At 41.8% G+C, this 22,375-nt stretch overlaps 1 long non-coding RNA gene across 1 annotated transcript in view; it reads right to left on the bottom strand.

The window, feature by feature from the left end:
* The window catches only part of LOC125137711 (uncharacterized), a 146,657-nt gene extending 124,995 nt beyond the window's left edge, over nt 1-21,662 (bottom strand). Inside the window, exon 1 of the long non-coding RNA XR_007137486.1 lies at nt 21,567-21,662. This is a non-coding gene — a long non-coding RNA (uncharacterized LOC125137711). The remainder of the gene's footprint in view (nt 1-21,566) is intronic.
* Nucleotides 21,663-22,375: the final 713 nt, after the last annotated feature.

A 22,375-nucleotide genomic window follows, 5' to 3' on the forward strand; every position in this document is an offset into this window, starting at 1 on the left:
AGCATGATAATGTGAGGAAACAGAATGTGTACATGTATGTGTAAGTGGGTCACCATGCTGTACAGTAGAAAAAAAATTGTATTGGGGAAATAGTTAAAAAAAATAGAATTTTTAAAAAAAGACAGAAAGGTAGATTATGGATGAGTAGATAGCTAGGAAGAAAATATATAATGCATACATTTAGGTATAGAAAATAAATTAATTGTCAATACCTTCATAATTTCCAGGAAAATGAAGTCAGGAAAACAATACACTTTGAGAAAAATTTTAAATAAAAAAAGAAGGATGTTTTTTCTATTCATGAAATTATCAACTGAGATTCAGTGTTCCAAAAAGAATTTTTAAAAACTGTGAGGAATTTAATAGAAAACTGCAGAAACAAGCTAAACAACTAAAGTTCTACATACTCAAAGCTTCAGGTCACATTTTTCATAGGTTCAATTCCTTTACTATTAAATAGCCCTATAGTGAACTGTAAATATAAAATTCCAAAGCCTCATTTTTTTATAAGTCTCCCATAATTGGGGTTATCTCTACTATTCACTTTGTAAGTCCATTGTCACTTGTAATCTAAACAAGATAATATGACCATTTTTATATATTTTGTGCAATTCTATCTGACTACCAGCCTCTAGTGTGGGCAGGCATTTTGCCAGATGTTATGAATACGACACATTTCCAGAGCTCTCTTAGCAGTTCCCAACTGAGAAGGCAGGGGACAGACACAAACTAAAGAGCACTAATATGAGGCAAGCTCTGATCAGTGCTACTCTGGAGAAATAGCAGAAGGGACACAAGAGCTGAGAAGGGCACCTGAAAAGCTTTGGGAAAGAGATGAGATTCAAGGTGTTAGGACATCAGCGACAACAGACATGGCAGGAGGACATCAAGAATAGACAAGTCAGGAGTTCCCGTCGTGGCTCAGTGGTTAACGAATCCGACTAGGAACCATGAGGTTGCGGGTTCGGTCCCTGCCCTTGCTCAGTGGGTTAACGATCCAGTGTTGCCATGAGCTGTGGTGTAGGTTGCAGATGTGGCTCGGATCCTGCGTTGCTGTGGCTCTGGCGTAGGCTGGCGGCTACAGCTCCGATTTGACTCCTAGCCTGGGAACCTCCACATGCCGCGGGAGCGGCCCAAAGAAATAGCAAAGAGACAAAAAATAAATAAATTAAAAAAAAAAAAAGAATAGACAAGTCAGCACCAGCCAAGACCTGTGGGGTCCAGGGAGAGGGAAGAGGCCAGCTAGGATGCTGAGAAGCTGGCGCATTGGGTAGGTAAATTGTGGGGTTGTCAACAGGACTGAAGAGACAACCTAGCTACAAACTGGAAGAACTCCATTTCTTGGCTCTGTAAACTGGACTTTCCCTCAAAACCAGATAGAAAAGACCAAGCTGTTAAAGCATGTGTTTCCTTCTAGCCATTCAACTCCTTTGTGAAAGTAAGAAAGACATAAACAAAGCAATCGCAATACATATACAGTCCTGTCTTCAATGACTCCACATAATTATTGAATGGGAAAAACTGATTGCTGGCATGGACCCGGGAGTCAGTAGAGCCAAGTTCTAGCGGTAATGACTTAAATCATTGACATGTGACATTGGGCTAATGACCCTGGGGCCCCTCTGGGCCACGGTTCCCTAATGCCAGGCAGCTGGATTTGCAGGAGGATCCTGCTGACACTCTCCAGTTCTATGAAGTGCCTCAGAGGAGGTTAAAAATGCAGGGCCCTCACCCTACCTTCTTAGGCAGCAAAGTTTTATTCCGCATATTGGGCTTCTAAAAAAACTTTCAGTTGAAGGAAATGTCACACAATTTAAAAACCGTTTGAGAAACATCTGACCGTATCACCCATAAGGTTCCATTAGCTTTTATGTGCTATCAATCCTTGATAGCTCCTTGTTGGTATAACTGAAAAGTGTATTTCTCATTAATATTCCAGCATGCATCATACCTGTGTCCACATGCTTTCATGAATACATTTGGGAAGGTCTAACATGGGTTCCAATCTTGTTCCTTTGTCAATGGGCTTTATGATACATTTTCTCACATATGTTGATGGGTATATAAGTGGGCAGATAAATGCAGAGCATGATTGGTGGTATAAAATAACAGAAATCAAAGAGAACTCTACAGAAAATGAACTTCTGGCTTAGTCATTGTTGCAGCCATTCTCCATATCCTGGGAAATGCATACTATCCAGCCCACCGGGTGCCAAATTTTCCAAATCCTCTGTTTTGCTCCATTAATCCTCAATGTCCAGGGAGCACAGTTCATAGCAAGTTGCCTCATCAGTAAAACGGCCAGTATACAGTGAGTGAGCCATAAACAATTGACAAGGATGAATAATTCTGCTTGACTTCTTGAGGGTTTTAGTGATGTGGGCAAGGTCTACAGGGAGAATAGTCAGGTTCTCTAATTCCAGAGGCTAGATGGACTAGAGCCGAGCAGCAGAGGTGGTGATCTCTCCCAGCAGCTGAGAAAGCCCACCCGGACCCATGGTTCTTCAGATGTACTCCATCCCATTTATCCCCTCTTCTCAATGCAAAGTCCACCTAAGCTAGGTCCATATGCTTAGGACTGTTCTCCACTAGCTTTCAGAAAGGAAATACAGCCAATTTATCTTTGTTCGAGTTTTAAGGTGTCAGATGAAACTTGTATCATATCCAGCGAGAAATTAACCTGGCTAAGACAGCATCATGTGAAAGGTTCTACCAACTGGTTCTGCCCATCCTGAAGATGCCAGAATCTTAAATGTAACAGGCAGCAGGGTGCTAATAATATGTGAGGACTCTCTTTACTGTGGTTTTATTGAGTAAGAAAATAAAAATGAATGAGTCTAAAAAGACTGAACTGAATCTACTGTTAGATATACATTTATTATACAGTTAACTTAGGCATAAATGCATTCAAACAATTACAGAGGATGTACAGTGGGGGATTTTGGTATAAACATCTAATTCTTCCACACCACAATTTGGTGAAAATTCTTTGGTAGATACAGCTGAGAGAATAGCTTCTGTTCTAACTTGTCCTAAATTTATCTTCACCTTGTATTGTCACATCCTTTTAATCCTCTGGCCAAGGTCATGTGTTTCTGTTTGACTCCACTCTGCTATGGAATGAGATGCGTTACTGGACATAGTCTCTATATTGGCTCAAAGTTCAGATTTGAATAGCAATAGCTTAAGCAGTGTTATTGTTAAGAGGCTTTATTGACTTCCAATATACAACCCTTGCTTTTACCTACTTTTCCCAGCAATGGTGTTAAGTTTGTTTCTAGTGCATGCACACACATCTGCACATTTTACCTCCCAACAGCACACAGCCTGCTTCCTCTGTGTTCTTCTGGATTAACATTACTGCCATCCTGAGGTTGTGGTGAGAATTACAGCCTACTTGTTTTGATAAAAACAGAAATTTTCCATGTCAAGGCCGACTTTTGGAAAAGTGGATTCTCCTCTGGAGCAGAAATGTTGAAACCCTAAAAGTTCTACTGTAATGTTATCAAATTTCACTGTCTAGAATCTTTTGTTCAACATGAGTGACCCCTGAACTCCTGATTCATATACATTTGCCTCCTTAAGACTCCAGATAGGGAGTTCCTGTTGTGGCTCAGCAGTAATGAACCCAACTAGTATCCATGAGGATGTGGGTTCGATCCTGGGCCCTGATCAGTGGGTTAAGGGTCTGGTGTTGCTGTGAGCTGTGGTGTAGGTTGCAGAGGCAGTTTGGATCCAGTGTTGCTATGGCTGTGACATAGTCAGGCAGCTTTAGCTCCAATTCAATCCCAAGCCAGGGAACTTCCATATGCCACAGGTATGGCCCTAAAAAAGGAAAGAAAAAAAAAAAAAAAAAACAGAGCCTCCATAAAAACTAGCTGGGAGCTGGGTTGGCAGTGGTATTGCTCTCCATTTCCACTCAATTAATTGATTACCTTCTAGCCTAGGTACTAGGAAAGCACTAGATGCTGAAGACATTGGGAGACACTGAGAATTTAACAGAGCCTTGCTCACAAGGAGGCCAGAACATCAAAACATGGAGGAAAGACCATGTTGTAAACAAAATGAGCAATAATGAAGGAAGCAAGAAAGGACTGAAGAGGTTGCTGGGAAGGGGGCCATTCTTAACTCCATCTGGAGGAGGATGTTTGTTGCGAGGGCTTCCTGATCTCCTCCTCTGTGCTGACCCAGAAACTGGTCTTGTGGTTAGAAGCACTTCCAGGAGATCAGGAGAACTCTGAAACTAGAGTATTGGCTCTGTTGGAGGTACACCTAAGCTGGCCTTGACACACTGAAACCTCAAAGTGACTCAAACCCTATGTGTTATATTCCAATTTGTAAGTTGACCCTAAGTCTGCCTCTGATTCTCAGAAGTCATCTAAATTGAAGACCTAGCGCCAGAATAAACCACTAGGTTTTTCTTGGAATGCCCATTATCCCTATGATTATATTTTATCTGCCTGCAGAAATTTTTTTTTTCGGTCTTTTTTTTTTTTTTTTTGTCTTTTTAGGGCTGGTATATGTAGGTTCCCAGGCTAGGGGTCTAATCAGAGCTGTAGCCATCGGCCTACACCAGAGCCACAACAACGCAGGATTCAAGCCACTTCTGTGACCACAGCTCATGGCAATGCTGGGTCCTTAACCCACTGAGCGAGGCCAGAAATTGAACCGGGAATAATGGTTCCTAGTCAAATTCGTTTCTGCTGTGCCACAACAGGAACTACTGCCTGCAGAAATTTATACCTCATTCAAGGCCCAGCCCAAATCTCTCCCCCAAGAATCCTTCCAGTACCCCCAGACAATCACATCCCACCCCCAATGCACTTTTTTAAAGTCACAAAATCCATCACGTTTTTCTCATACTAATTATTACACTGTTACATGTATTTTACATTTGACAATATAAGCCACTATAATAGAAATACACTGTTCTTAAAAAAAAGTTTTTATTATGCTTTGGTTTTGTTTTCTGTAGAGTAGACCCTCTACTTATTCTCACCCCATCCTTATAATTTGAAAACAAGGCCCTAAAAATGGAATGAATGCAGTACTTAAAGTGGAATAGGTCCAATATTTAGGAGAAAGGAAGAAAGCAGGCAGAACACAGGTACATCGCTATAGGATGATTAAATAGTTAGGGAAGGATTTCTGATTGACTCTGACACAGTCATCTGCCTAAAATTCTTCCAAGAGAGAACTCACCTGACTTGAGACTCATTTTATTCAAAAAAGCACATATGACTTGGTAAGATATCAGTTATTCATAAAAGTTACAAAGTTATTTTCAAAGAAAAACCCAATGCCAAGGTGAACATAAGTAGAGAACATTTGCCCTTTATTAACTGAATAACCTTAGAACAAGTATCCCTCTACCTCCTCAACTCAGCCCTTGGACCATTGGAATCCTGACTACAAAATAAGGAGAATGAAGCTTTCTAGCTCAGGGAAATCTATTCCATGGTTCGTAATAACTTATATGGGAAAAAAAGAATGGATATATATATATAATGTATGTATAACCAATTCACTTTGCTGTATACCTGAAACTAATACAACATTGTAAGCTAACTATTCTCCATAACAGTTTAAAAATTTTTTAAATATATATTAAAAAAAAAAAAAACCCAAAGGACTGAGGTGAGGATACAGATAAGTTTTATATGAAAGTGCCTGGAGTAGTAGGAATTCAAATTTTGGCCTCTATTCCTTTTCCCTCAACCTCCAACTGGTTTATCATTCATTAATTCATTACCTAGTAAATATTTACTACATACTTGCTATATGCCAAGTGCTATGGGCACAGCAGTAAACAAGAAAAAGAATGGTTCCTGTGTTCATAGTGAGCAAGGTAAATATTTAACAAATAATAGCACAATTAAATATTGTGACATGTACTATGAAAGAAGAACTGTGGGGCAGAGAAGAGTGAGTAACAGGGAGAGCCTCCTCTAGACTTCTGGGGACTAGCTGGGAAGGGCTTTAGAAATGGGAATGCATGTGTGTGGGAAGAAGATTTAGAGCCTGGGGCTTCAGGGGTAATGGCTGTTCAGCCAAAGAACTACTTAAGATCAATAGAGTGTGGGGTGGGGCAGATCTGTCCAGAGGCCTGGGCAGAGAACAACTAAGGATCATCTCAGATTACAAGTAGACGAAAGGTAGTTGTCAGCCATTATCCCACTGCTGTCTCCTAACAGTCCTGAGATTACATCCAGAAGCTACTAATGTGCAATCATAGTTTTGAAAGGTTAACCAATGCTATTTTTCCCTAAAAATGTCCCCATTGTCTGTCCTCTGCTTCTTAACCTCCCCCCACCCGCAACCCTCACCAAAATCCCCACAAAACTCGTTCTCCTTGCCTTAGGGGAAGGATATATCATAACAAAAGAAGCAAAGGACAAGAAACACCTTCCTAGACATTGTTTCCAAAGACAAAGTTCTTAGGTGCAGAAAGGACTGCTGACATAGACAAACGTTTGAGAGCAAGAGATGTGAGAAATACTGGGCTTTCCTACTTGGGGAGATGGAGGAAGGCAGAGTTTCTCACAATGCCTCTGCCTGCCTCAACCTCATACTTAGGAAACACCCCTTACTAGGAGCAGAGAAAGAGAGTTGATGACAAAATGATGAGGGTATACACCTGAGTGAGCCCAGAGAGGGCACTTTCTCTGTCCCTGAAAGGTGGCCAAACCCAAGAGAAGTATGGAAACTGCAAAGGCAGAAAAACCAATGCTCTCCTTGTAGAGCCCCAGGGAGGTGACAAGATCCTGGGAACATACTGGCTGAATCGCTGATCCATATGTATGCTGACGCCCCATATGCTATGTCAAGTGCCCTGATGGTCCTTGCGCTCCAGACTCTACAAAGAAGGGGTAAACAAACAGTTGCTGGAGCCAGTGGGTTAGGCATAGGAACATGAAGCACCAAGATGGCAAGTCACACAGGAAAATGACAACATCCCAAAAGGATAACGGATACCTCAAAACTTCCTATTCAACACACAGGTGACCTTGAGCATCCATCAGAACACTGAAGACCCTGAAGAGACCAAGATCAAGTGACATGACCTTCATGGAGTGGAATCTAGAGATAAAAATGTGTTTCCGTATAAAAAACTGGAAAGTTGGACCTGTGTATATCTTAGCTTGTGTACATCTACCATACGTGTTTCACCGCCAGTTCTGAGATGACAGAAATGCTTTTCCATCATCTGAGCTGTTCCTGAGCTCCTTTATTCCAATTTAAATTCTTGCACTTTTGTTAAGCCTCAGTATCACTGCAAAGATTTTTTTTTTAAAGAAAAATCAAATTGCTACAAATTCTGCTCTTATTATTTTGAACTTGTGTCCTGTTGTGAGGTGACCTCCATTTGATAAGCTGCAAAGAAGATTAAAAGGACAGCAATTGCAATCCTCCTCCAACACAGGCAGAGAGCTCAGGCCCCAGTGACTGGAAAGCTGTGTGTCCTGGTGCTGGCGGAGCTTTTAGCAGTTCTGCCTGGAGACCCTCTTTGAAGTGTGTCCAAGTGGGACTTTGAATCACAAACACTATCCGCTCCACACTCCTCAACTACAAGACTGAGAAACATATTTTCGTTTGATGGCATTTCATCTAAGGTGGTATTTAGCTTTTAAATAAAAGAGATTACTCAAGCTTCAAAGCTAGTTGTTCCTTGGCAAAGAGTAACACAAATTCTTGGGGAAAGAGAAAGGATGAAAATTCAGTGTTTCTGGTTCCTTTCTGGGGTTTCCTTTTTAGGTTACTTTCAGCAATTAGCTCCTAAAGATCCTTGCTGACAGCAATTTAGAGATGAAAATCCAAATCAGATGAGCCCCAGCTGTAGGGCAAAGACATCCATAGTAAAGCAGGGAACAGATTAGAAGCTGGCTCAAAAAAATACACTAAGTGCAGGAATTTAGCTAAGGAACCCCAAGAAGATTTGGGCTCCAGAGAATAAGTTCTGAGTCACTCCAGCTATTTCCAGCCTCTATCTTTTTATTTATTTATTTATTTATTTACTTAACTTGAAATACCACAGGGCCTGATCCTGGACCCTGGCTTCATATTTTTGCTTGCTACACTGAGTCACTGTGGCCTTGAAGTCTGAACGTGGGTTTAAGAGTTAAGGCTCATTCTAGGGACTGCTGCTATCAACCTCCCACCATCCGGATGGGTACACTACAATTCTGTCCTCATAAAAAGGAGATGGAGAATGTTACAGGCAGAACTTAGAAGGAAAATTCACATAAATAGAACAATAAATGATAATAAATGGAAATGCTTTCAGAGTGTTTCCTAGGCAAGGTTATGCATTGTTTGGGAAGAACAGACTTTTAACAGACAGAATGTTGTACTCTCCATGTTTTTCAAAATGGCTGGTTAGCCCCCTAACAGCCAGGTTTTGGTTAGCAGAGGAGCAACAATGTTTGCCGGTACCCAACATCCATAGACATAATACTGTGCCCAGGGTATCTAAGAGCAGACTAGAACCATTTCCCTAAATAGCAAAGGGACAAAAAGGTAATCACAGTATCTGCAAAATATTAGAAGGGAGGGTTTGAGAAACAAACACAGACTCAAGGCTTATATCTATTCTGTACTAGTCTGCTCAGGCGGCCACAACACAGTACCACAGACTGAGGAGCTTAAACAACAAAAATGTATTTTCTTACAATTGTGAAGACTAGAAGTCCAAGATCAAGGTGTCGACATACTTGGTTTCTCCTGAGGCCTCTCTCCTTGACTTGCGGGCGACCTCCTCCCCGGCCCTTACTCAGTCCTTTCTCTGTAGGCACATCCCAGGGGTCCCTAGTTGTATCCTGATCTTCTCTTTCTAGAAGGACACTGGTCAGATTTGATTAGGACCCACTTGAATGACACAACTTTAACTGAATCACACCTTTAAAGGCTTTATCGCCAAGTACAGTCACACTCCAAGGTAATGAGGGGGTAATAAAGATGAGAGAACACAATCCAGCTCATAATACACTAATATTTAATCCCACTGAAGATTCATAGCAGAAATCTGCATATTTGAGTCTTAAAAAATTGAAGAAATACTGTTACACAGGTAACAATAATCATATAATGGATAACTATAATTTTATTGATGTTATTGAATGAAGACATTTTCCCTTGTCTTCACAGAATGCACTCGTATTAACCCCCTCTTCATCTCCCCCCAAACAAAAGTCTGTGTTACAAACCTGCGTCTCTCAGCTCTGTCTCCCTCAGGGGAGAGCTCTCTAGTGTCTCTTCTTATAAGGACACTGACCCTACCTGATCAGGGCTCCACCCTTGTGACCTTGTTTAACTTTAATAACTTCCTTAGAGGCCAAATACAGCCACACTGGGGGTTAGGGCTTCAACGTGTGAATCTGGGGAGGGCACAAACATGCAGTCCACACCAGAGGCCTTCTAAGCAGAAGATACTTTTTTACCCCTTCAGAGGGAAAAGAAAAGATAGAGCAGTGGATCAAACACATCCTCTTGGCAAGGACTGAAAGTGACACACCAACCAGCACAATGCCTGGGACACAGGAGGCGTTCAATGGATGTTACTGAGTGAGAGGATAAATGACTTCTTTTATTACTTTTAAGGATCTAACACAAAATAGGTGTTCTAGAGACTCTCATACTAAGTGAGGTAAGTCAGAAAGACAAACACCATGTGATATCACTTAAATCTGGAATCTAATATATGGCACAAATGAACCCATCCACAGAAAAGAAACAAACACAGGGATGTGAAGAACACACTTGTGGCTGCCACGAGGGAGGAGGAGGAACAGGGAGGGACTGGGAGTTTAGGGTTAGTAGATGTAAGCTATTGCATCTGGGGTGGATAAGCAATGAGATCCCGCTGTATTGAAACTGTATCTCATCACTTGTGATGGAATATGATGGAAGATAATGTGAGAAAAAGAACGTATGGAGAGGTATAACTGAGTCTCTTTGCTGTACAGCAGAAATTGAGATAACACTGTAAATCAACTATAATAAAAATTTACAAAAACAAACAAACAAACAAAAAAAACAGGGAGTTCCCGTTGTAGCTGAGTGGTTAACGAACCCAACTAGGAACCATGAGGTTGCGGGTTCGATCCCTGGCCTTGCTCAGTGGGTTAAGGATCTGGCATTGCCATGAGCTGTGGTGTAGGTCACAGACGTGGCTTGGATCCCTGGATCCCGCACTGCTGCGGCTCTGGCTCAGGCAGGCAGCTACAGCTCCGATTAGACCCCTAGCCTGGGAATCTCCATATGCCGTGGGAGCAGCCCTAGAAAAGGCAAAAAGACAAAAAAAAAAAGGTGCTTCTAGGATAGTGTTGTGGGTGATGTTATCTGTCTCTCAGGGAAGGAGGAGTAAACTTGTTCTCTTTGAAATATGCTGCCTTAGGATTCTGTGATTACATGAATGTGTATATTATATGGAAAGATGTAATGTGCACACCAGGTCTTAAATGGAGAATCTGGAACAGAAGCGAATGGACAGTGTGAGTGGAGGAAGAAGGATAAGGAGAGAAGAGAGCCAAAGAAAATGGGAAAAGAAAGATGACACTAAAATCTGTATAAGAAGTTTCAAACATGCATTCTATAGAAAATAATATATCAACATTTAAATGACAAGGACCACTCATCCAGAAAGAGTGTATGAATGGTTCCTTCCAAATATAAGTCACAAAATAAACCGAGGTAAAATGTCACTGTGATGGAGAAGATGAGATCTTCCCATTGGAGACAGTAAGCCTGACCTCAGGACCGAATTAATACAAGATGGTTTGTGAGCTCATGTAACGGGTTCCACAAAAGCCAACATGGGCTTATGTAATAAACCTATACCAAACTGGCCTCATTTCTCTTTTGGGCAAAATGCTATACTAGAAAATCAGTCGTATCCTACAGGCATAGTACACCTGAATTTCGGCAAAGCACTTGAAAAATTATTCAGTTAAAATTTTGTGGGTAATACTATGAAACAGCTGGCTTAAACTTATATAGGCTGAGTATTAAATAGATCCTGTTATTATGGAAATAAAGGTTTGTAATAGTTTGGCATAGGTTTTGTCAAAGACCCTGGACAGGACAGTATCTTATCCATACCTTAACAATCTTTTTTTTAATTGTCAAGATTTCCAAAAAATGAAACATGCTGAGTGTTTACTAAAACACTGAATTGTGACCTTGACAGGTAAGAATAATGGATCTAAACTGAAAAGAGAAATTGAATAGAAAAAAACCCATAATAGTCATACACAGAAAAGAATAGAGCAGGTTTTGTTTAAGTGTGGTCTGTGTGAAAAAATAAGCAAAAGTAACTTGCGGTTTGGGCTGACAGCAGACTCATTCTGACTCATGTGTCATTTCACCCCAGGAAGTCAATGATTTCTTTGATTACATTGCTAAACATGCAGGTTCAGACAAAGGAAGGTATGGGTCCAGTACATTAATGGGATGCTGGTCTGAGTGTAACTGGACTATCATGTTTCATCATATTTTTAAAAGGGATTCCAACACATTAAAATATATGCAGAGGGGAACATCAACATAGTAGAGATTCAGGAAGCCACGTCCTGTCCAGAACTGTGAAGAAATTAGGTTTTTGGTGCTGCATGGTAACTTCCACCTGTCAAACCCACGTCCACAACACGAGACAAAGCCTGCCACATTAGGTTTATCTTTGGTCCTCATCCAGTTTTTTCCACTTTCGCTCCTCCCTTCCCTAATTTTCCGATTTCTGACCTCATGGTAACCCTTCCCCTGGTAAAGGAAATGACTTAACGCATTCATTTATTTAACATTTATTGATCATCTACTATATACCAAGCAACTTTTCCAAGCATTTTAAGCATCAATGAACTAAACAGACAATAATCAGTACCCTCGGTGGGCTATTATTCTAGAAAGTGACAGACAATAACCTATAGATATCAGAAATGAGTAAAGTAAATGGCATGTTGAAAGTTGAGAAAAAAGAAAAAAGAAAAAAAAAGAATGACTGGAACAGTGTAAGGGGATTCAAGGGTGTGGAGAATAATATGGAAGTGCCTGCAATTTTAAGTGGTGTTGGCAGGGCAGGCCTCATTGAGAGATGGCATTTGAATAAGTCTCGAAGGAATGAAGGGGTTAGCCACAGGGCTATGTGGATGAAAAGTGTTCCCATGCAAAAGCCCAGAGGACTGTTTTCCTAGAAGGATTAAGACAGGGAAGTGTAGCAGGAAATGAGCCCTGAAGGTAACAATGCCAGGTAAGGACGTCAGTCTTCGCTCTAACTAGGCTGGGAATCCATTGGAAGCTTTTGAGCAGAGGAGCAGCAGGATCTGACACATTTCTAAACGTCGCCACAGCTGTCATGTGAAGGATAGATTCTAGACGGAAAAGATGGGAGCTGAGAGACCAGTTAGAAGGCTATTGCAGGAACCTAGGTGAGAAATGATTCGGTCACAGCAGCGTTCTGGCAATGCAGGTGGTGAGAAGGTAGAGCTAGCAATGCTTCTTGAATGTTTAGATGTGAGATATGAACCAAAGAGAGGAGTTGAGACTGAGGTTTTCAGCCTGCACACCTTGAAGGATGAAGTTGCCGTCGACTGAACTGGGGGAGCTTTTAGGAAGAATACCAAAAGCTCAGTTTTTGGCCTTTGGTGATTAGTGACTGAGGCTGGGGTCACAGTCACTGGGACAAAAAAGTGCAGGAAGCAGGGAAAGCCTGTCAGCATCTGACCCCGTGCAGCTCTGAAAGGTCTTTGGGGTCTGCTGTGCCATCCACACACTCTTCTGAAATTGGACAGTCTCTGCTGTTTTTCTTTTGGAAATGCCAAATTGAAACAATCCATCTTTTGAAGCAAGGAATCCAAAGTTCCCAAAGGAGTCGGTACTGGATTTGTGTGTGTTGTGTAAACAGAAGACCTCTGTGACCTATCAGGAGCTCCTGGCTTGAAATATTTATTTTGGGGGAAAATGACGACATTTTTCTAAGTATATCCAGGAATGTCATGGCTACTTTAAGTTCCTAAAACTCACCTTCTTCTGCCCACTTTTGTTTTCCTTCTCACTCTCCATCCCTCCTTCTCCTCTTCCTTCTTTCTCTTCCCCCTTCTTCTTTTACTATTCTCTATCTAATAACCTGAAAAATTGCTACTTCTGGTTTTAAGGGGGAAAAAGTTCAGTTTGGGCATATATAAAGGTGGAGATGTCTGTTACACTTTTGAATGGAGATTTCAAGAAGAGAGTTTAATACAGAAGAGGTGGAGCTCCCATATAAATGTGCAAGTTTTTGGAAGGTAGGTGGCATTTTAAGCCACGAAACTGAATTACGGCATCTCTTGAGTGTAGACAGAGAAGACAGTCAAGGTTGAACTCTGAGGCGCTCTGACTGTGGGAGGTCAAGGAAGAGCAAGAACAAACAAAGCAGAAAAGGAGAGTATAGCGGGTTAGAAAAATCACTAGGAGGGTGTGGTGCCTTAGAAGCCAAGTGAACAGAGTGTTTCAGAGGGACAGGTGTGATCAACTGTTATCAACTGCTCTGATAGATGAGGATGAAAACTGAGACTCCATCATGGGCTTTAGCACCATGGAGGCGTTAAGGACCTCAGCAAGAGCAGTTCCGTAGTGTGGTCTGGGACAAAGTCAAATTGGAGGGGGTTGAAGAAAGAACAGGAAAAAAAGGAAACTTAAAATTTTTGCTACTAAGGGGAGATAGCTACGAGAAGAAGGGGAGTTGACAAGATTATTTTTAAAGATGGGCACAATAACACAAAATGTGATTACTGCTAGGAATCAAGAAAGAGTAAAAACTTGACCTGAGAGACAAGAAATAATGGCTGGATTGATAATCCTCTGGTAAAGAGTTGGTGGGATCTAGTAAAAGAGTGGAGATAATGGTTGTAATTGAGATAAACCAGAAGTTTATCTATGGGAGAGGCTGGAAGGCAGACTATGATGGTACAGATGCTATTCATAGTTGGATGGGGTGGTGGGAATCTGAGAAAGTTCTCTTCTGATGATCTCAATTTTCCTCAGACAGCTTTGCTTTACTCCTAGACCATGATATAAAGTCTCTCTGCTTGAATGTTGTTAGCATCATAAAAGAACACCTCACTCTTCCAGCTAACCTGAGGACTTAAGACCTCTAGGTGCACTCTTTGGTGCAACATCCTTGCCTAGTCCATCCCAGCCACCACGAGAGGGACCCAGAATGTATGCACAGCTGAGAACAGAGAAGGTACAGAAGGAGAACCTCTAGCATGTTTTAGTATTTGCAGCATTCACATTTTCTGCTGTTTTAACAAAACAGAGGAAATGGAGAGAGCCCCAGCTGTGAGGCTAAAAAATTCCCTGCTCAAATACCAACTCTTCTTTCTTTCTGTGAGAAGTTGGGTAAATTAACCCATCCAATTCCATTTCCTCCTCTGTAGATAGTAGAAGTATACACTTTCCTCTATCCTTCTGGCCTCTAAAATGTGGAGCTTTAAGCTCCTCTCCTGGCCCACTAGATGTCCCAAGATACACAGGGCCTAGGTATTGCAAGGATGCATATTCATGGGGAACTCCCCAAGGTCTCAAAGCACAGGCAGAGTGCCAATCTCCTCCCACCATGAAGCAGCCAGAAATGGGGCGGAGGAGGGGGCGGGCAGCCAGGGCTCCTGTGTCCAGCCCTGGTCCTGGCATTTGTTGGAGGTTTTCACCATAGCCCTTCCCCTAGTCCCTGGTTTTAGCTATTTCCTAGCCCAAGACCAGTTGTTAAATGGTCTCAGGAAGGACACATTCCTTTGATTTTTCTCTTCCTCATCTCCCCTCTCATTTTCTCTAGTTTCCTTCTAAGCACAAGGGTGGTATATCACTCCACCACCACCCACAGACTTGCCGTGTCCTCCCTACTGTGCAGCCAGGACAGGAAAACAGAAGCAGTGAAGACCACTAAGCAAATCATAAGATTAGAGACTCCACCATGCTCACCAGGACCTGCCCTGATGCTTCTCCTGTCTACCTTAATTGAGTCTTGTGAATTATTCAGTTTCTTCAGTAGGTTTTTATAAGGTGAATTATGATGGAAGAAATTTAATCTGGAAAACCTTGAAGCGAAATCATCTGATTACCCCTAATCATTAATTAAAATGCAGCAATGTTCATCATGGGGCCTGGCTTTATCTCTGCTCAACCCACATCCAAATGGCATTCAGTTGCTACTTCTTCACACACAGAGAGTGAAGAGGCAAAGTCACTGATCACTAAAGTGGTATAATTAAAAGGAGGTCTAAAGGTTTCTCGAACATATCTCCCCCATTTTCCTGTACATTATTCTGTTGATGAAAGTTATTTGGATCAAGGCTTTATGTCTCCAGAAGGCCTGCATTAGCAAGAAAATACACAACTCTGGGGGAAAAAATGCCCATTAAGATGGAATCTCCCAGGAATCATTCCAGTGACTAACGGATCAAATTAGCAGCCTGCCACTAAGGCCAAGGAGCTGCCATGTATGTGACAATGTGCACTAAACTTTCAAAGGAATGGGAAGGAAAGCTCAGAAACATGAAGCCACATATGAACTGCTACAGCGAGCACCCGGGGGTGCTGGGCTCCTGACAAATGTTGACACTTGAGGAACTGGAAACATGAGGCTCCCTAAGTTTACAATTCCAATTTTCTGTGCAATCAGAGAGGATGCTCTACGGAAGATGGTAAAATGGATTAACCAAAGAAAATAAAAGATTAAACAGCCTTCTCTGGTGTAAACAGCAAGATCTCCAAAGGACTAGCCTTATTTAATAATTTAATAAATGCCTGAAAGAGGACAGTGTCCTTAACTTGCCAAAACTAAAGAAGGGTCCTAAACTTTTTACCTATAGTAAAGCCAAAGGACAGACTGATTAGGCTGAGAAGTGAAAGGAAATTATTATTCTGGATGAAATCACTCAGGTTAGTGCCGCTTTCAGAAGACAGTAGGTTCTAGCTTCTCAGATGTGAGTGGTATTTAACACTAGGGTGCATAATGCTTTCTCTGGCCAATCTCTTGCATCCTTGTGACTACTCTCCAGCACTCTGTCTGTAATTGCTGCAGCCACCAGCATGTCGACTGTGGACCACTATGTGACCATTTCTCTACCACAGTGTCCCAGGATCCCAACATACTGAAGTGGGAAGCCAAGGGAAGAGAAATAGGCCAGAGTCTGACTTAGGCTTAGCAAATGTAGCATATCATAAATCTATTTTATCCACTGAGATGCCTTGGCCAAACCTCAAAACTAAAGGATATATTGCCTGTGAACCCTGGAGAGGGTGGGGAAAGGCATGGACAAGAAGTTCAGACCTTTAGTCATGGCTGTGAACATCTGCTAGTTAGGTTGCCCCAAGATGTGGACACTGAGATGGAAGATGTACAGGTCATAACGGAAAGAAGAACATTTTTACTTAAGAACACAACCAATAAACAAAGAAGGTAGTAAACTCATTTCTAACTGGTATGCATAGCAAGCACATAATAAATAAAGTTTAAAACTACATCGTTTCAAGCATAAGTTGAGAATTTCTTCCATGTAAGTGCTACTAGAATTCTGGTTTTCATTTTTACACTGAGGAAACTTTAAACTTACACTTTCATTACGAGTGTTTATAAATTTCTGACCTTATAACTATGTACTACTTTTCTATCTAAAGTGTAACTGCTTCAGAACAGCAAACGCATTTAAGCACCTATTCACAGTTAACCAAGGAGGAGGCATTAATTTGCATCCTTACCCTCAGTTACCTCTGCAAACTCCAAACACTGCTCCTTACCAGCCAGCTACGGTGATATTTTCCTCTTAAATGTCTGACATTCCTTCCACCAGGTTCTTTTTTTCCCAAACACCACCTCCCTTTCCTTAAGTTCCCCTATCCACTGTCCCGTGTTAATATTGTCTGAATTGCACCCTTATGCAAGGATGATGCCCAAATATGTAAATCACATGCCCACTGACCAAACCCTCATAGTCAACTGACTCTGAACAACTCCCACTGGACAAGTCCCATCTTTATCCCAAGCTCAATATGTTCTGGAAGGAATTTATCACATCCATTCCAAAATGTGTTCTTGTGTGATACCTTTTTCCAAAATAATCACTCCCCAAATCTTGAATCATCTTCTCATTGTCCATACTAAATAAATTTTCATACCCAATATTTTTCCTTCCTCAATCACTCTCTCATAAGCCTCCAACTTTTCATTTATGTATACCCTACTCACGCTCTTGCTCCTGCCACTGGGACTACTATTTTCATAGCCTAAGTGATTTGCTGCCCCCTGTATCCATCTCTTTCTGAATAATCTTTCCCTCTGCTTTCACAATTAATTCCCTTTCTCACCCCAACTAAACTTCCCACATATAAAATTAAAATCCACCCTTTGCCATCTAGCATACCCTGGCTCCAATCTTTTCTTCTAGGTTATTCTTTTACTACAATCGACCTCATCCTTACCTGTTGACATAAAAACTACATCTGTATTAGCCAGCAAGGTCTAAGTTATGCTACAGTAACAAACAATCTCAAAACCTCACTGACTTTCAAAAAAGACTGCCTCTTACTCCATGTTGTCTTCATTTGAGGACCCAGATGAAGGAGGCCATGCCTGGAACTCGACAGCCTTGTGAAAGAGGGAAAAGAGCAATGGCAAAACTACACAATGGCTCTTTAAGGGTCCACCCATACTCCACTGATCAAAGCAAGTCATATGGCCATGCTTGTGGTTAATGGGCAAGAAGTATAATTCTCCCATGGAAGGTTCCAATAGAGAGTGTCAGCAAATACTTTGGACAACTGATCCAATCCACCGCACTGTCATTAAAGGAACAGCATAAACCCCCTATGCTTTCAGGGTTTTCTCTTCTTCTTATAGACCATGGTATCTCAACAGCACCACTCTTCACGAATTCGGGCCAGATAATTCTTAGTAGTGGGGTTTGTCTGCTCATTGTAGGATGTTTACCAGCATGTTTGGCCTCAACCTACTAGACATCAAGGGCTCCACACAGGCTCACCCACCATGCCAATCAAAAATGGTTCCAGGAGTTCCCGTCATGGCGCAGTGGAAACAAATCGGACTAGGAATCATGAGGTTACAGGTTCGATCCCTGGCCTAGCTCAGTGGGTTAAGGATCCGGCATTGCCATGAGCTGTGGTGCAGGTCGCAGACTCAGCTCAGATCTGGCATCACTGTGGCTCTGGCATAGGCCAGTAGCAACAGCTCTGATTAGACCCCTAGCCTGGGAACCTCCATATGCCACAGGTGCAGCCCTAAAAAGACAAAAGACAGAAAAAAAAAAAAAAAGGCTCCAGACCTTGGGACATGTTCCCTGGTGGGGCAAAGTCACTGCCAGTCAGCAACCACTGTTCGCTCTAGCCTATGTTCCTTAAAGAACAGGAACTACATGTTTGTCATTACTGCATCCATATGGCCACCAGTTCCGATAAATAGTTTATGTTTAATTCATTGTCATCAAATAGTATGGCAGTTCCAGAAAAAAACTTTTTTTTTTTTCCAAAGGCGGTATTTGTCTCTCAGGTTCCTTTGAGGAAAAAACATAAGCTTTAGAAAGAGGAAGATCAAAGTGTAAATCCTGGCTTCAGCACTCCATAAGGATTTGGGAATGCTGTTGTGCCTCAGTTTCCTCATCTTCAAACTGGGCACAGCAGCATATGTCTTGCAATTCTGCGGTGATGAGTCACTGCAAATGGTTCGGTGCATGCTGTCCCCTCTGTAAATGGTGACTACCATCCCATCAGTGGCAGCATCACTTCCTCTGTCATATCCTTGAATAAGAGACCTTTAGAAAGTTATTTGTCCTCTTGCGTAGTTATGCCAAATGTTATTCCCAGAAAGAGAACAGCATGGTCCCACAAAATATTGCCTGTTTATTTCTCCATAAAGAAAGACTTGTCAAGAAACTTGAGCTCGGTGCTCGTGGCTTTGCCACAAAACACTTAAGCTTGAATATGAGCAGAAGGGTTTTGTAGCACTTCCCCGGATGTCAGCAGAATTTCACCAATAAGGCAAGAAAAGTCCAAAACATATGCCCTCAGCAATCTGCCAAAAACCAATAAAAGGACCTGTGAGTGGAGCCAAAATCAGGGAGGCAGGCAGGAATAGGGTGGGTCTTCAAACCCCAATACATTCACATGGACACACATTTCAATTTAGTAAGGGCCTGACTACACAAAATCATTTCAAGTGATGAAAAGAACCTTCACATAGCCACACAGTATACAGTCAGGAGCCTCAAAATGACAAATCTCTCCTGGATTTTTTTTAATCCAACCATTTTGAACAAGATTTGTTGACAACCGGGTGGTTTTGCGCTTAGCAAGTGTAACTCAGCACCAAAGAACTGGCCTTTTGCAACAGTGTAGCATATTGTGACCATTCTCAAGACTTCAGCATTCTCTCTCAAGGTGCAAGATGAGACCTCTTTTGTTTTCTGGTTAAGAAATGCAAGGCAGGGCAATCGGGGCAAGTTTAAACTACAGAAAATATCTCCATTTATAAAAGAGGCTTTGCACTCTATTTTCAAATGAGTATGATTCCCAGTGAAAGGAAACTAAATGTGAAAGGCTTGTGGCTTTCTGCGTTGGATTTTTTTTTTTTTTTTCCTTTTAACAACTCAGTGAGATTTTCAAGCTGGTAGAACGATTTAAACCGAACGCCCTGGAGACTTAAACGCTTGAATTCCCTGCATTAGGAGCAAAACGTTGCAGCAGCATCCACAGTAAAAGCGCGTGTTCCTTTGGAGCTAAGATTTCAATCCAGAGAGGCTTGTGATTCAGCCTGTTTCTTCAGTGAAGCTGGGGTCAGCGAGCTCAAAAGATTAAACTTGTTTGACCCTGCATATCAACACCCAGAGAGGCGCTGCTGCGGGGCGCTGCGTCCTGGTGACCTGAAAGCGGATCCCTGGTCGGGGCGCAGATCACCAGGGCACCTCCTCGCCCGCCCAGGATACCCGCGGGCCGTCTGGCCCAAGGCCGCCCTCTCCTCCAAGCAGTGTTGTAGTAACCAAAGGACCTTTCAGTAACAACGGGCTCCTCCACTCGAAAATGTGTTTTCTTCACTTGCAACACTCCTAACCCTGCTGATTTAATGAGCCCCAAAGGGCAGCCTCTACATAGCTTACTGAATTCTAATTAGATAATTAAGCCAGACAGCAAAAATCTTTACTTTTGTTGCTAGAAAACATAGGCTTGTGTTGTATCATGCGCGACTAAAATTCCTCAAGCAAAGCTTTCCCAAGCACTTTTCAAAATAAATAGATGTTTAGTGCCAAACTCAGAAGTTAATACCTGCTTTGGTCAAGTTTCTGGGACCATCATATGGTATACATGCATTTTTTTTTAAGAATTGAGAGAGAATAAATACAGGGATCTTCATTCATGCAGGCACTGAGTAGCTAAATATTTATTCGGCACCCCCTCTGTGCCAGCCACAACTCTGCGCACCCAGTAGTGGTAAGGTCTCCTTGAAGTGGTGATTTCAATATTTGATATAAACTAACAAGAAACACAAGAAACATATACATCTATAATTTAAGCTAAAAGAAACAGAAACCTGTCAGCCTTTATTTTTCATGTTCATTTACCCTGACCTCACTCTTCCATCATGGGTAACCAGTCAGACACATGCATTGCATTGTGCACCTTTTATTTTATATGCTTTATGACTCTTTCAACTGTGGACAGATGTGCAAAGTAAAATGAAAATTATAGTTTCCAAATCCATGTCCCTTGTTCTCTTTGAGAATAGGAGCGACAATATTTCAGATGAGAAAGTAAATCCAATTTAGATATTACCTTTTCTTCTTCTTTTCTTTCTTCATTCTTCATTGATTTCCTCAGTGAATCAATGGACCCTGTTGATATTCCCAAAGCAAAATTTTGCCCAGTTGGTGCTAATTAAAAGCCTCACAGAACAACACTAGGCTGTTCTGCACAATGGCAGGTACCAGATGGAAAAGTGAAACACTCCAACATCTGGAAATTTCCCAAACAATTGTTCCACCTGAACAAAATCTATGAATTATTACAAATGAGGTTTTAGCTTTTAACCTGAAAGTGTGTTTTTGTAATAGTTTTAGGGCTGGAAATACAATCTTGGTGATCCTACGATGATTTCTTCAGTTCAGCTTTCTCCAAAAGGAAGACATAGATTAATCAAGGTGGACTAGGACAATGACATTATAACATTGATTATTTTGCTGTCTTCCACTGCAGCAAGCTAAAAAGAGAAGTGGGATGCAAGGATGAATGCGGTCACCCCCCCCTCCAGAATGGGCCATTGTGCCATTTTTCCTCTTCTGTAAATATCATAAGCCATTTGAGAGTCACTCACACACACACACACACACACACACACACACTTCTTAGAGATGTGCTTAAGTCAATTGTCAAGAATGGAACCTTATCTTATTACATTTAGTCACAATTTCCACTATAGGATTTACCAAACTATCTTTTGAACTGTATACCATCCTAAATGGGGCAAATTTTGCTTTAAAAAATAAACAGCAACTATATTTATAAGGCTTAATTTTACTGACATCAAAACTCACTCTAAGGTTGATGAGAATCCACAGCGGGGAGCTCTCCAAGGAAGACCCTGTATCCAACTCTCAGAATCTGAGTGGCAGAGCGAACACAGAACAGGCCTGAGAGAGGCAAGGGCTGAAATCTGAGCCCCGAGTCATAGATCTGCATGCTGAGCAGAGTCATGTAAGTGATATAGGAAGCCAGGTGCACTGTCCTAGGGAAAGGGACCATAGAAACAAGACCAAGGAAAGCAGATGGCAAATTAAGGTTAGAATTTAGGCCCAGAAGGGAAATGCAATGAGAATGAGAAACCCAAGCAAAAGCAAGGGAGGCAGATGACTGTGAACACTGAATAATTAGGCTGCCACAATGAGGCAAATGTCGCATGGGCGGTGCGAGCTGCATTCCACGCTGAACGCAAAAAAACGTCTGGTTCAAACTATTTCCAGACCCTACTCACTGATGAGAAAGAAGCCCCTCCCATCTGGCCTGCCTGGCTCCTCAGTGGTTCAAAGTGCAGGCACGGCTCTAGCTGCAGCAGCAGACTCTCAGCCCAGCTCCAGAGTCTACTCTAAAGCCTTTGGGCTACATGTCTTTTGGAGTTTAGAATTTTCAGATATTACGAAGCATGCAAAACTTGTAATGGATCTCCAAAGGGATTATGTTGAGACAATAAAGCCAATCACAAAAGTTCATATAATGTATAATTCTATATATATAGCATTGTAAAAAATGACAAGATTATAGAGATGGAGAACATATAAGTGGTTGCCAGGGGTTAGGGAGCGGGACAGTGAGGAAGGTGGCTGTGGCTATACTAGGGTAGCTGGAG

Source organism: Phacochoerus africanus, chromosome 10 (genome assembly GCF_016906955.1).
Source record: "Phacochoerus africanus isolate WHEZ1 chromosome 10, ROS_Pafr_v1, whole genome shotgun sequence".
NCBI classification, from domain to species: domain Eukaryota; kingdom Metazoa; phylum Chordata; class Mammalia; order Artiodactyla; family Suidae; genus Phacochoerus; species Phacochoerus africanus.